The following is a 15,789-nucleotide window of genomic DNA, read 5'->3' as shown; positions in this document are numbered from 1 at the left end:
ATCTCCTTCAGAATGGACTAGTTGGATCTCCTTGGGGTCCAAGGGACTCTCAGAGTCTTCTCCAACACCACAGTTCAAAAGCATCAATTCTTCAGCGCTCAGCCTTCTTCACAGTCCAACTCTCACATCTATCCATGACCACAGGAAAAACCACAGCCTTGACTAGACGGACCTTTGTTGGCAAAGTAATGTCTCTGCATTTGAATATGCTATCTAGGTTGGTCATAACTTTCCTTCCAAGCAGTAAGCGTCTTTTAATTTCATGGCTGCAATCACCATCTGCAGTGATTTTGGAGCCCAGAAAAATATAGTCTGACACTGTTTCCACTGTTTCCCTATCTATTTCCCATGAAGTGATGGGACCGGATGCCATGATCTTCGTTTTCTGAATGTTGAGCTTTAAGCCAACTTTTTCACTCTCCACTTTCACTTTCATCAAGAGGCTTTTGAGTTCCTCTTCACTTTCTGCCATAAGGGTGGTGTCATCTGCATATCTGAGGTGATTGATATTTCTCCCGGCAATCTTGATTCCAGCTTGTGCTTCTTCCAGTCCAGCGTTTCTCATGATGTATGTACTCTGCATGTAAGTTAAATAAACAGGGTGACAATGTACAGCCTTGACGAACTCCTTTTCCTATTTGGAACCAGTCTGTTGTTCCATGTCCAGTTCTAACTGTTGCTTCCTGACCTGCATACAAATTTCTTAAGAGGCAGGTCAGGTGGTCTGGTATTCCCATCTCTTTCAGAATTTTCCAGAGTTTATTGTGATCCACACAGTTAAAGGCTTTGGCATAGTCAATAAAGCAGAAATAGATGCTTTTCTGGAACTCTCTTGCTTTTTCCATGATCCAGCGGATGTTGGCAATTTGATCTCTGGTTCCTCTGCCTTTTCTAAAACCAGCTTGAACATCAGGAAGTTCACGGTTCACGTATTGCTGAAGCCTGGCTTCGAGAATTTTGAGCATTACTTTACTAGCGTGTGAGATGAGTGCAATTGTGTGGTAGTTTGAGCATTCTTTGGCATTGCCTTTCTTTGGGATTGGAATGAAAGCTGACCTTTTCCAGTCCTGTGGCCACTGCTGAGTTTTCCCAATTTGCTGGCATATTGAGGGCAGCACTTTCACAGCATCATCTTTCAGGATTTGGAATAGCTCAACTGGAATTCCATCACCTCCACTAGCTTTGTTCGTAGTGATGCTTTCTAAGGCCCACTTGACTTCACATTCCAGCATGTCTGGCTCTAGGTCAATGATCACACCATCATGATTATCTGGGTCGTGAAGATCTTTTTTGTACAGTTCTTCTGTGTATTCTTGCCACCTCTTCTTAATATCTTCTGCTTCTGTTAGGTCCATACCATTTCTGACCTTTATCCAGCCCATCTTTGCATGAAATGTTCCCTTGGTATCTGTAATTTTCTTGAAGAGATCTCTAGTCTTTCCCATTCTGTTGTTTTCCTCTATTTCTTTGCCTTGATTGCTGAGGAAGGCTTTCTTATCTCTTCTTGCTATTCTTTGGAACTCTGCATTCAGATGCTTATATCTATCCTTGTCTCCTTTGCTTTTCACTTCTCTTCATTTCACAGCTATTTGTAAGGCCTCCCCAGACAGCCATTTTGCTTTTTTGCATTTCTTTTCCATGGGGATGGTCTTGATCCCTGTCTCCTGTACAATGTCACGAACCTCATTCCATAGTTCATCAGGCACTCTATCTATCAGATCTAGTCCCTTAAATCTATTTCTCACTTCCACTGTATAATCATAAGGGATTTTATTTAGGTCATACCTGAATGATCTAGTGGTTTTCCTTACTTTCTTCAATTTCAGTCTGAATTTGGTAATAAGGAGTTCATGATCTGAGCCACAGTCAGCTCCTGGTCTTGTTTTTGCTGACTGTATAGAGCTTCTCCATCTTTGGCTGCAAAGAATATAATCAATCTGATTTCGGTGTTGACCATCTGGTGATGTCCATGTTGTAGAGCCTTCTCTTGTGTTGTTGGAAGAAGAGGGTGTTTGCTATGACCAGTGCATTTTCTTGGCAAAACTCTATTAGTCTTTGCCCTGCTTCATTCTGTATTCCAAGGCCAAATTTGCCTGTTACTCCAGGTGTTTCTTGACTTCCTAGTTTTGCATTCCAGTCCCCTATAATGAAAAGGACATCTTTTTTGGGTGTTAGTTCTAAAAGGTCTTGTAGGTCTGCATAGAACCGTTCAGCTTCTTCAGCATTACTGGTTGTGGCATAGTCTTGGATTACCGTGATATTGAATGGTTTGCCTTGGAAACGAACAGAGATCATTCTGTTGGTTTTGAGACTGCATCCAAGTACTGCATTTTGGACTCTTTTGTTGACCATGATGGCCACTCCATTTCTTCTGAGGGATTCCTGCCTGCAGTAGTAGATATAATGGTCATCTGAGTTAAATTCACCCATTCCAGTCCATTTCAGTTCGCTGATTCCTAGAATGTTGACATTCACTCTTGCCATCTCTTGTTTGACCACTTCCAATTTGCCTTGATTCATGGACCTGACATTCCAGGTTCCTATGCAATATTGCTCTTTACAGCATCGGACCTTGCTTCTATCACCAGTCACAACCACAGCTGGGTATTCTTTTTGCTTTTGCTCCATCCCTTCATTCTTTCTGGAGTTATTTCTCCACTGATCTCCAGTAGCATATTGGGCACCTACTGACCTGGGGAGTTCCTCTTTCAGTATCCTATCATTTTGCCTTTTCATACTGTTCATGGGGTTCTCAAGGCAAGAATCCTGAAGTGGTTTGCCATTCCCTTCTCCAGTGGACCACATTCTGTCAGATCTCTCCACCATGACCCACCCATCTTGGGTTGCCCCACGGGTATGGCTTAGTTTCATTGAGTTAGACAGGGCTGTGATCCTAGTGTGATTAGATTGACTAGTTTTCTGTGAGTATGGTTTCAGTGTGTCTGCCCTCTGATGCCCTCTTGCAACACCTACCGTCTTACTTGGGTTTCTCTTACCTTGGGCGTGGGGTATCTCTTCATGGCTGCTCCAGCAAAGCGCAGCCACTGCTCCTTACCTTGGACGAAGGATATCTCCTCACTGCTGCCCTTCCTGACCTTCAAAGTGGGATAGCGCCTCTAGGCCCTCCTGCGCCTGCGCAGCCACTGCTCCTGGGGCGTAGGGTTGCTCCTCCCGGCCGCAGCCCCTGGCCTTGGGTGTGGGTTAGCTTCTCCCGGCCGCCGCCCCTGGCCTCGGGCATGGGGTTGCTCCTCCTGGCCGCAGGCCCTGACCTCGGATGTGGGGTTGCTCCTCTTGGCCGCCGGCCCTGACCTCGGATGCAGGGTAGCTCCTGTCAGCCGTGATCTCAGTGACATGAAATTGAAGTCCTTTTCCCTCTGAGAGTCTTTGACACTAATGATTTCCTGGTGCTTGAGTTGATCTGGCCTCGAGGAAAGGGACAGGACAAGTGGGAATGTTCAGATGCTCATGGGGTGGGTGGGGCATGGACTGAATGTGCCTGGAGAGTTGGGGTAGGCCCAAAAAAGGCTGCTTTCTTTCTCTAAAGCTGGTCAGAAGAGACCCCTAACAGAATTGCTAGGGGAGAATTACTGATCATCAACTGAGTGCTAGGCACTGTGGGAGCATTAAAAACTATATAATCCATGTTCCTGCCCTCAGGAGACTTATGGACCATACCATGATTCACAATGCAAAGAAAGAGTAATCAAGGGTGGGGTCCAGGCAGGGCTGCCATGAGCAGTTGTTCAGGCTGTGCACTGCACAATCCTAGGGACACCACTCACTCAGACACCCTGTGAAGCCACAGGTTTTTATGCATCTGCCTTATGCCCAAGGAGGTGAGGAGTAATCAGTCAGTATCTGTTTAAAGGGTTTCATGCGGTCTGGTGGTGACAGCATGGCGGCAGGGATGGCTGAGGTGCTGGCGGCCTTGGTGGGTGTAGGCTCAGCTGGGCAATTTGAGGAGCTTCGTGCTTCAGAGCCAAGTCCCTCCTTGTCCATTTCTGGGCACCATGGACTCACGGTGCATCAGATGAACGGTGTGGTGGCAGAGCTAGCAGAGAGCATTCCCAGGTTTCAATCATGAAGAAATATTTCTAAGGAGTTTTAGTGCAGTGAAGGTGTTCGGACTTCAGATGCCCTTGATATTCTGGGGAATGCTTTGGTTTTACTAGTATTCCTGGTCTGGCCTCAGGCGGCTTTGCCTGACACCGTTGCCTTTGTCTTATTAAGAGTTCATCTTCTGGGAGCTCTTTTGCAGGGAGGCAGATGTAGTGATCCTCCTGGCTTCAGCAGGAGTTTCAAGAACATCACTTGCTTCCCAGAAGAGTTTTAAGTGAGGGACCCTACTGGAAACCAGCAGGAATATGAGACGAGATCGGCTTTTAGGAACATATAGGAATTCGATTTTATGAGTCAGGATGCTGCTTGTTTCCTTCTGGCTTAAGACAGTTATCTTGCTTCAGCCTAGTATTGCCTGGTTTTTGATTTGTGTTACGTGACGATTAGAATCCAGTGGTGCCGGCGGTGGGGACCTTCACTGAGCCTGCCCAGCGCCATGTGTTGTGGGTGCTCAGCAGCTGTTAGTCGACAGACTGGCTTAGATGCACTGCCTTTGCCCTCACCTTTCTGCTCTTCTTTGGTCTGAGTGTGGAAGTGTACGAAAGAATATGGCACAGACATTTCTTAGACTTTAGAAAGAGTCTCTTTTAAATAGCTGTCTCTGGATGCTTTACCTTCTCTTTGTTCTTTTTTCATTTTTATTGGACAGTTGGGGCTTCTCAGGTGGTGCAGTGGTGAAGAATCTGGAGATTCTTCATCAAGAGATGTAAGAGACACCATTTCAGTCCCTGAGTTGGGAGGATCCCCTGCAGGAGGAAATGGCAACCCATTCCAGTATTCTTGCTGGTAAAATCCCATGAACAGAGGAGCCTGGCGGGCTAGTGTCCAAGGGGTCACAAACAGTTAGACATGACTGAGCGACTGAGCACATACATTGGACAGTTGACACTGATTTTAAAATGTATATAGTTTTTCACATTAAAAAATGAAAAGAATGTAAAATATTGCTTCAAAAGAGCATTCTAAAGAAAAGAGAATTAAGCTAGTAAAAGAGCACCCAAGAATATATGAGATGAAAAGTATAAACGGAAATCAAATAACTACCTCAAACTGTATCATTGTCGTTTATTTGGATAGAAACACCAGATTGGTTAAAGTTATAGATAAAGATAGTGTTTTAAGCCCAGTGGAAATCTTTCGCTCTTGGAAAAATACATGCATATATATTTAAAAACACTTTAACAATGTAACTTTTCAATACTTTTCCTATAGGTAAAAATGTGAATTCCCCATCCTGGAATGTGAAGTCAAGTGGGCCTTTGGAAGCATCACTATGAACAAAGCTAGTGGAGGTGATGGAATTCCAGTTGAGCTATTTCAAATCATGGAAGATGATGATGTGAAAGTGCTGCACTCAATATGCCAGCAAATTTGCAAATCTCAGCAGTGGCCACAGGACTGGAAAAGGTCAGTTTTCATTCCAATCCCAAAGAAAGGCAATGCCAAAGAATGCTCAAACTACCACACAATTGCACTCATCTCACACGCTAGTAAAGTAATGCTCAAAATTCTCGAAGCCAGGCTTCAGCAGTACGTGAACTGTGAACTTCCAGATGTTCAAGCTGGTTTTAGAAAAGGCAGAGGAACCAGAGATCAAATTGCCAACATCCGCTGGATCATGGAAAAGCAAGAGAGTTCCAGAAAAGCATCTATTTCTGCTTTATTGACTATGCCAAAGCCTTTGACTGTGTGGATCACAATAAACTGTGGAAAATTCTGAAAGAGATGGGAATACCAGACCACCTGACCTGCCTCTTGAGAAATTTGTATGCAGGTCAGGAAGCAACAGTTAGAACTGGACATGGAACAACAGACTGGTTCCAAATAGGAAAAGGAGTACATCAAGGCTGTATATTGTTACCCTGCTTATTTAACTTTTATGCAGAGTACATCATGAGAAACGCTGGGCTGGAAGAAGCACAAGCTGGAAACAAGATTGCCAGGAGAAATATCAATCACCTCAGATATGCAGATGACACCACCCTTATGACAGAAAGTGAAGAGGAACTCAAAAGCCTCTTGATGAAAGTGAAAGAGGAGAGGGAAAAAGTTGGCTTAAAGCTCAACATTCAGAAAATGAAGATCATGGCATCTGGTCCCATCACTTCATGGGAAATAGATGGGGAAACAGTGTCAGACTTTATTTTTGGGGCTCCAAAATCACTGCAGATGGTGATTGCAGCCATGAAATTAAAAGATGCTTACTCCTTGGAAGGAAAGTTATGACCAACCTAGATAGCATATTCAAAAGCAGAGACATTACTTTGCCAACAAAGGTCCGTCTAGTCAAGGCTATGGTTTTTCCAGTGATCATGTATGGATGTGAGAGTTGGACTGTGAAGAAAGCTGAGTGCCGAAGAATTGATGCTTTTGAACTGTGGTGTTGGAGAAGACTCTTGAGAGTCCCTTGGACTGCAAGGAGATCCAACCAGTCCATCCTAAAGGAGATCAGTCCTGGGTGTTCTTTGGAAGGACTGATGCTGAAGCTGAAACTGCAATACTTTGGCCACCTCACATGAAGAATTGACTCATTGGAAAAGACCCTGATGCTGGGAGGGATTGGGGGCAGGAGGAGAAGGGACGACAGAGGGTGAGATTGTTGGATTGCATCGCCAACTCAATGGACATGGATTTGGGTGGACTCTGGGAGTTGGTGATGGACAGGGAGGCCTAGCGTGCTGTGGTTCATGGGGTCACAAAGAGTCGGACACGACTGAGGGATTGAACTGAACTGAAACTGGATACTAAGCCATTTAATTTCTGTCAACTGTTTGTCCTTTCCCCTTTTCAGAAAACTAAAGTTCTACCTCCTACTGTGAATCTTTTCCTTTTGAAAACACATCTTCTTGCTCTCATCTTGCTTCCCTCCTGACTCTTCCCTTATCCATTTTGTTTGTTCCTTTGCAAAGAATGGAAAAATCTCTTCTAGGAAGCTGACAGTCTTCATCCTTTTCTCCATATCTCCTCTGCACCTACTCTAATGCCATAAAATTTGGAAGGCAGGCAGGTATTTTGTGTTACATTAATGATAACTGACAGCTATTAAGCACATGCTATGTGACAGACACGGTGGTTTCAGTTATATTTCTTATTCAGTACAATAGCCTCACGAAGTAGGTACTATTACTATCCTTATTTTACAGATTAGGAAAGTAAGGTTCAGAGAGGTTAAGCAATCTGCTCAATTTGCACTGCTATTGATTGGTGGAATTGATATTCATACGCAGGTCCGAGAGTCTGGGTGTGGACACCCAGCCTGGCTCTGTGCCCCTGACCGTGATGCTGAGTTGTTTTGTTGTGTTCCTTCTTCTGGCCCATCCTACCTTCTACTCACCCTGCTTTTAAGACCTGGAAGCTTTGACTGGAAAAGTGCTTGTAATTACATGTTTCTTCCCAAATTTGACTGGACTGGTTTTTTCTTGGGCTGGATATACCAAGCGACACAACATCCAAATGATTTAATAAGGATAGTAGTAGTTGAGGGAATTTAAATTAAAGGGCACTGTAGCCTCAGCTCTAGCAAAATGAGTTGTTTTCCCGTATTCTGAAGTGTCATAAAAAGTCTTCAATCAGCTATTGCCCTTAACTCCCAAATTCTACTTATAGAAAATGCTCCTACAGAAATATTTGAGTGTGAGGTTATACATACAAGGATTTCCACTGCAGCACTGTTGGTAGCAGTGAAATGTTGGGAACAATCTTGTTGCAGTTGTTTCATCACGAAGTTGTGTCCGACTCTTTTGTGACCCCATGGACTGTAGCCCTCCAAGCTCCTCTGTCCATGGGATTTCCCAGGCAGGAATACTGGGAATGGTTTGCTATTTCCTTGTCCAGAGAAACTTCCTGACTCAGGGATCAAACCCGTGTCTCCTGCATTGGCAGGCAGATTATTTATCACTGAGCCACCAGGAAAGCCCGTTGCAAACAACCTTAATGCCTATTAATAGGTGATTGGTTATGGTGCATTTAAATTAATGTAGCCATTAAAAAAAATATGCTGGTGATTTATGCTATGAAAGTGGCAGGAGAAATTAGAATTTTCCTTTCTTTTCTTGGAAATCATTCAATGATCATAAGAAAAATGGAGGGGAAAACACACAGAAAAATCATGCATGCTGCAACAGAGACCTGACACAGTAATAAATAAATAAAGGGGCATGGAGGAAAGAAATAAGAATGGCAGACAAAATAGGAAATAAAGATGTAAGGAAAGGGTGGAGAGAACATGATAGATATAGAATACAGGAAAATTTATTATGTACATAATTGGAGTCTCTTTAGAAGAAAACCAAAACAGTGGAACATTCCAAATAGGAACCTATTTTTTGGAAATACAGAAGACTTTAATTTATACCCTGTATCATGGGAAATTACCCCAGAAAAGTTAACTTAGAGATAGTATCCTGGTAAAGTTAGATTACAAAGATGATCCATCAAGGAAAATGACCAAGTCACTTATAGGGGAGAAAAATCAAGCTTGCCTCCCAGTCCTCTACAGCAACATTCAATGCCAGAAGATGGTGGTTTCATACCTAAAATATCTTCAAGGGAAAAGTGTCACCCAGGGACTTTCAGTTCAGTTCAGTTCAGTTCAGTCGCTCAGTCGTGTCCGACTACTTTCGACCCCATGAATCTTATCAACAGCCAAATTTCCCTTCAGCTGTGAAGACATGGTCTCGAACCATGTGAAGAGATGGTCTCAAACATGGAAGAATTCAGAGAATATCAATTCTATGAACCTTTCTTAAGGAGATAACCAGAGCCAACTAAGAGATAATTGAGGAAATTATGGAAAAAAAGATTGACTGCAAGTTTTGAACACATTTATTGTGAACCCACTCCAATATTCTTGCTTGGAGAATCCCATAGACAGAGGAACCTGGCAGGCTACAGTCCACAGGGTCACAAAGAGTCAGATATGACTGAGCGAATAAGCATGAAAGCTAAAGTAATTCTACACATTAGGGTGATAGAAAGTATGTAAAAATGAAATGTCCTGAGAATATATAAACAATGTAACTAATGGATATTTGCAGTGGAAGTGAGAGAGTAATGAGAAGTAGAATAATAAGTGTACTGATTGCTACACCTTTAATTGGAGAAGGCAATGGCACCCCACTCCAGTACTCTTGCCTGGAAAATCCCTAGACGGAAGAGCCTGGTAGGCTGCAGTCCACGGGGTCGCTAAGAGTCAGACACGACTGAGCGACTTCACTTTCACTTTTCACTTTCACGCATTGGAGAAGGAAATGGCAACCCACTCCAGTGTTCTTGCCTGGAGAATCCCAGGGACTGGGGAGCCTGGTGGGCTGCCGTCTCAGGGGTCGCACAGAGTCAGACACAACTGAAGGGACTTAGCAGCAGCAGCAGCAGCAGCACACCTTTAATAACTGGGAGTCAAAAAAATATTCATTAGAGCTGACATACCAGGTGATAAAATAAGCACTTTTAAATACAAAGGTAAATTCTGAGAACTATATTACTGACTAAAACTGGCCAGGAGAGGAGACAAAAGAAAAGAAGAGGAAATATGCTGACTTTTTCTACCATTGTTCACAGTAAGGAGCTAATAGATATTTGAAAACAGATAATAGAAAGCTGGAGGTATTAAAGTTTTTATTATAAAAGTAACTTCCAAAAACTTACAACAAGACCACAGGCTACATGGTAAGAAATTATGAAAAACTATAGAATTAAAAAGTATAATATGGTATTAGTGTGATAGAACTAAGGTTAACATATGTGACATATCAATAAATGTCTAAATAGGCTTAACTCACCTATTAAAAGAAAAATTCAAATTATATTTCTCAGCAAAACTGACCTTATGCTGTTGTCAAGCAAATGACCCATCTAAGATAAAGTGTTTCCCAGAAGGCTGAAAATTAATGTATAATGATACATGAGGCAAATGCAAAGAAAAGAAGGCACGAGTCATAATCTCAATATCACATCAGGTGAAGATGAAGAGAGGCACTTTATAACATTCAAAGATGCAAGTCACAATGAGGATATAACAGTTATGAATGCCTGTCTACCAAGAAAAAAAGAAAAATATTCATAAAGCTAAAATTACAGGAGATACAGAAAAAATAGGCAAACAAATAGTGGGAGACTTTAATTCACCTCTTTTCAATCAATGATTGATCTTGAATACCTAGAAAAAATAAATTGGATGTAGAAGACCAAAATATACTATTTGGAGAAACAGATACAGGTTCACAATTCCTTATCCAAAACCCTCTGTAATTTTCCAAAGTTTGAAAAGGTGATATGGTACATATCAGTTCAGTTCAGTCGCTCAGTCATGCCCGACTCTTTGCGACCCCATGAACCACAGCACGCCAGGCCTCCCTGTCCATCACCAACTCCCAGAGTTTACTCAAACTCTTGTCCATTGAGTAGGTGATGCCATCCAACCATCTCATCCTCTGTCATCCCCTTCTCCTCCTGCCCTCAATCTTTCCCAGCATCAGGGTCTTTTCACATGAGTCAGCTCTCCACATCAGGTGGCCAAAGTATTAGAGTTTCAGCTTCAACATCAGTCCCTCCAATGAACACCCAGGACTGATCTCCTTTAGGATGGACTGGTTGGATCTCCTTGCAGTCCATGGGACTCTCAAGAGTCTTCTCCAACACCACAGTTCAAAAGCATCATAAACATATATTATATATCATCCCAATTAGTATTTGGGATGCTATATAATACGTATGGATTTGGGGCTTGGGGCAGTACCATAATCAAACACACTGGTATTTCTGCTGTAAATCATTATGACAGGATAAATAAGGACTACAGATAGCCTCATACCAGTTCATCACAGGGTTTGCTGTCAAAGGAACTACAGAAAGAAAAAAAAATACTTTCAGATTTCAGAACATTTTGTTTAGGAATTGAAGAGTTGGGAGGTGAATATGTTTCTGATTCTGCAACAGAGTTAGCTTGAGGCTCAGAAAGTCAAAATCTGACAGCAGGTATTGCAGCAAAGGAAGGATTTTTGTTTGCAGGGCCCCAAGCAATGAGTGGGAGGTAAGTGTCAGATCCCTTCCATTTTTGTCTTTGAGTTAGGAATGATTTAAAGAGGAATAACAAAGAAACTGAGATTTATCATTGTTTTGCGACATTTCTTTGATTTTTTCTTGATTGTGGTTTTGGACGCTAGAAAGATTTTCGTGTACAATTCTCTGGGAAGGTAGTCCATGGCTTGGTGTGGAGGGGAGGTGGTGATCTGTGAGCTCATCTTGTCCTGGAGAAACAACCTGAGTTTGTAAGTTAATGGTGATATCTATAATAGTAATTTTAGCACATTAACGATGTTATCAACCACACTAATCTCAGTCATCTGACTGCTTGATTAGTGTCCAGCTACCAAAGGACTGAGGTCAGAAGGGACAAGGAAGGGATTGTGGTCAGACGAGACAAGCAAGGGAATAAAGTCTGGGATGGAGAGAGTAATTATGAATGCAGTAAGGGAAACTGGTTCTTCTGAGCTTGGTTTCAATTCCACATAGGGAAAACCTTTAACCTGTAACTCTCTAAAAAAGGATGAAGTACCTTGAGGTACCTGTCACTGCTGGAGGTGGGGTGGGTGAGGTTCAGGCAGAGATGACCCTTTTTCATGAGACTCAGTTTTTGTTGTTCAGGCACTAAGTCGTGTCTGACTCTTGGTGATCCCATCAACTGTAGCACGCCAAGCTTCCCTGTCCTTCACTATCTCCCAGAGTTTACTCAAACTCCTGTCCATTGAGTCGATGGTGCCATCCAACCATCTCATCCTCTGTCGCCCCCTTCTTCTCTTGTCCTCAATCTTTCCCAGCATCGGTCTTTTCCGATGAGTCAGCTCTTCGCATCAGGTAGCCGAAGTATCAAAATAACTATCCAAACAGAGATTCTAGGGTTACACTGGTTGAAGGGGGGGATACATTAGAGGGGGTTCATTCCATCCTAAGCACTGCCTGTTAGTTGCAAGTCTGTTGTGGTTAAAGCAAAATGGCATCCTCTCAGTGTTGTAACGTGTGGTTGGGAAATGTGTATCCAAGACAGCAAACATGGTCTCTCAAACACTCTCGGAGGATTGATCTCCTACAAAGTAAATATGAAAAGTGCTGAAAGGTCCATGTGGGGTGTGGAAAGAACAGCTATCTGATCCTTGTGCTTTCTATGGCTAGACATAGTGATACCACTCCTGGAGTATGTCTGGACTTTTTCTAGTCCACAAAACACATCAGTAACTGTCTGATTTGGGGGCTTCATTGCTGGGGCCACAGCCAACTCTCAGGTAGTCATTGATACTGATTATCAAGAACCTGGCCCACCTCTGCGAGCTCAGAGGCCTGGAGGATTCCCTGAGGCGAAGGCGGTGATGGCTGGAGGGCATTAGGCCTTTGACAGACCAAGACTGACCTGACATTTATGAGCTTCAACTGGGGGATGGGGAAGACAATTCGCATTGTCTTACAACTTTTAGTGAAGAAGTTCTTCAATGGTCCTCCCAGTATCGCTCGGGCTGTGATTACTGCCATGCTCACTGTGGTTCCTACTCCACTCAGCCTGGAAAATGCTGAGGCTGGTGGGGTGGAGTTTAGCTTCCCCTCCTGCAGCAACTTCTTACCTACGTGTAAGCAAATATTCCATGGTCAGGAGAGAGCAAAGGGCATAGGAGACTAAAGTCCCTGGGGACAGAGAGCTGTAAACCCAGAAGGTCAGCAGTCCTTTTTAACATTGATTTCTGTTCAGCTTAAACAAAATTACACAAGGGGCACAGGTGGATTTTAGAGTAGGCAGAAAGGGAAGATAAGCACAAAGAAGAAAACAAAAGTCTCGCCACCAGCAGTGAGCATGGTTAATATTTCAGCCTGGTGGTTTCCAACTGGGTTCTTGGAGGAGCCGGAAGGTGCTTTTAGGATTCCAAAAATGCTAGTTAGAATTTAATTAAAGAAGGGAAAAACCACATAAAAGTTGCAGTAAACAAACACACAGGTGAGCTTGACTGAGCAGTAACCTTGTGGGGACCTCCAGCACAGGACGATGCGTGCCTCTGCTGGCTCTGGGCGTTCACAAGCACTGGTCATAGACGTGTCTTGGTCGGCAGGCTGCAGCCTCATGGGAAGGGGCACTCGTGAGAAATCACACAGGGTCCCAGGCGGCTCACAGTGCAGGTCTGGATTCAAGGCTCCCAGGCTTAGGGCCTTCCCTTTTGCACGTGGACGTACACCTCACAGGGGAGTCACAGCTTGCGCAGCAAGAGGTGAATTTGTAACACACTGTGGTGCCGTTGCGTCACATGACGGATCGTTTTAGCTTCTGTCTTTTGTGTTTATTGTTGAAGCATGGTAAACGTCTTTGAAAAGAAATAACTTTTAATAAGTGGTGAGATGATAACGCTGAATATTAACCTTTCTCATCCCTAAACCCACACGAACCTTCATCCTGAGGTTCCTCCGCTGTCTGTCTGGTGAGTTCTCTGGCCTTCAGAGGAGGATTTCAGAAATGCAGAGAGAAAGAAGCAAGGGAATACGCAGGCTTTTTATTTAAAACTTAAAACAGAGAGGAGTCTTGATCGCTTTCAAGACCGAAGTCTGAACAACAGTCTCAGAGGATCCGGGAGTGGGAGGAAAGAGAATCAGAGAGGAAGCCAGAGAGAAATGAAGCCCCTTGGAAAGGTGTTGCACTCTGTCCCTGCATCCCACTCAGGGTCATGACCCAGCCTGGGGATGGTCACCTGAATGAATCTGGGGGCTCTGTGAGCAAAGAGGACCTGTGATCTTTCTTGGGTGGGGCCTGAGGGAACCACTGAGATCTAGCTAGCCCCCTACCTGCTGTGGACACAGGATCCAGGTTTAGAAAAGAAATTGTGAATAAAGGATGCAGAGGGGCCCTGTACCCTTTTTGAGGGCGGCAGGCCTACCCTAAACCCTGCTGCTGCTTGTCTATTTCTAGTCTGATCTGACCTTCCAACCTCCTATGAATTCTGTGAAAACCCGTTTTTCTTTTAACATCCACCCTTTTGTTTAAGACCATTAAAGTTGTTTTTCCCTGTGGTTTTCAATCAGGCACTCTGGCCCACACAAGATGCAAAAACATTATTATATTGGATTCCCCTTGCCATGATGGGGGCTGGCGCACAGAGATACAGCATACAGGGCCTTAGAAGTCATTGTCAGGTTTTATTTCTTGGTCTGGGGGATCCATACTGAAGTATATATTTTATTATTCATTATATATATGCACTATTTGGACATAGAGAATATTTTGTAATAAATATGAACATTTGAAAAATCATTGGAGTGAATGGAAATCTCATGCCTGTTTACTCAGGTTTCCACATGACACTCTGTATCAGGGAAGAAGTAAACTGGTCCTGTTTTCATTGATTTTGTGCTCTAAATTAGGAATAAGAAAGTCCTTAAAAAAAAAAGTCCTTGGTAGCTCCAAACTGGATCTAGTAGGTACTTTTGTGACCTGGCAATGCACCTCTTCACTGCAATGCTAGGTTGCACTGCCAGCTCTGACTGCCATTTGAAATCAGCTAAAATTCTGAAATCAAATATTTATGACATAGTGTTATCCAATGGGGTCATTTATTATCTCCACTTTAAATCTTTAAATTTGCCTCTCAGAATGTTGCCCAACTAGGCAAATTGCAAAAGAAAGCAGAAGAGAGAAGAAATACAGGAAAGTTGGAAATACATTGTTTACAAAATCAGAAGGAAAAATTTCAAGCACTTTTGGATATTCTTTTATATCCGTGTGCTTGTAAATGATCTCTTTCCTTGGTTAGAATGTTTAGAACTTTCTATGAGTTCATGGAGGAGATTTCTTATGTGAGCACAAGGAATGATATAATTTCTGTTTTTATTAAATAGAGAATCCGTACTCCAACTAAACATATGTTAAAACAGGTTGAAGGGGTGCCAAGTTATCATCAGCTGCCAGGAACCCAAATGTCTCCGTCTGATGCTGGGAGGAGCGTGGGCATGTTGGTCCATCTTTACATTCCCTGTAGCTCCTAGAGCACTGTGAAATAAACGTTTGCTACAGTGGCAATCATATTGCAATGTATAAATGTATCAACTCAACATGCCCATGTTACACTTACAGAATGTTACATGTCAATCATATCTGAATTTAGAAAAAAAAGCTTTGTGTGTGCTAGATCTCCTTCTGTTATTTTTACCAGAAAAAATAAAAATGAATACAAAATTTTAGCTGCCCTTGCCAAGTCTACCACCGGATGGCAGCAAGTCACCTCTGGTGGGATTGCCCTACACCCAGGCCAGCTGGGGCTTGGGGACCAGAGAGTAAACGGGTGTATGTAAAGGCCACGAAAAGGGTAGGAATGACATTTTTGTTTGTTTTTTTATTTGCTTTTGATTTTGGCCATGCCACATGCCTTGCAGGTTCTGTTTTAAATTTTTTTTGGAAAAATTTTAATTGATGTACAGTTGATTTACAAGCTGTGTTAGTTCCTGCTGTACAGCTAAGTGATTCAGTTATATATGTGTGTGCACACGTGCTCAGTCGTGTTTGACTCTTTGTCACCCCCATGGACCTTAGCCCGCCAAGCTCCTCTGTCTATGGAATTTTCCAGACAAGAATAACTGGAGTGGATTGCCATTTCCTACTCCAGAGGATCTTCCTGACCCAGGGATCAAACCCATGCCTCTTGC

The sequence above is a fragment of the Bubalus bubalis genome, chromosome 11 (assembly GCF_019923935.1).
Source record: "Bubalus bubalis isolate 160015118507 breed Murrah chromosome 11, NDDB_SH_1, whole genome shotgun sequence".
In the NCBI taxonomy this organism is placed as follows: Eukaryota; Metazoa; Chordata; class Mammalia; order Artiodactyla; family Bovidae; genus Bubalus; species Bubalus bubalis.
Note: the sequence above shows the minus strand (reverse complement) of the source record.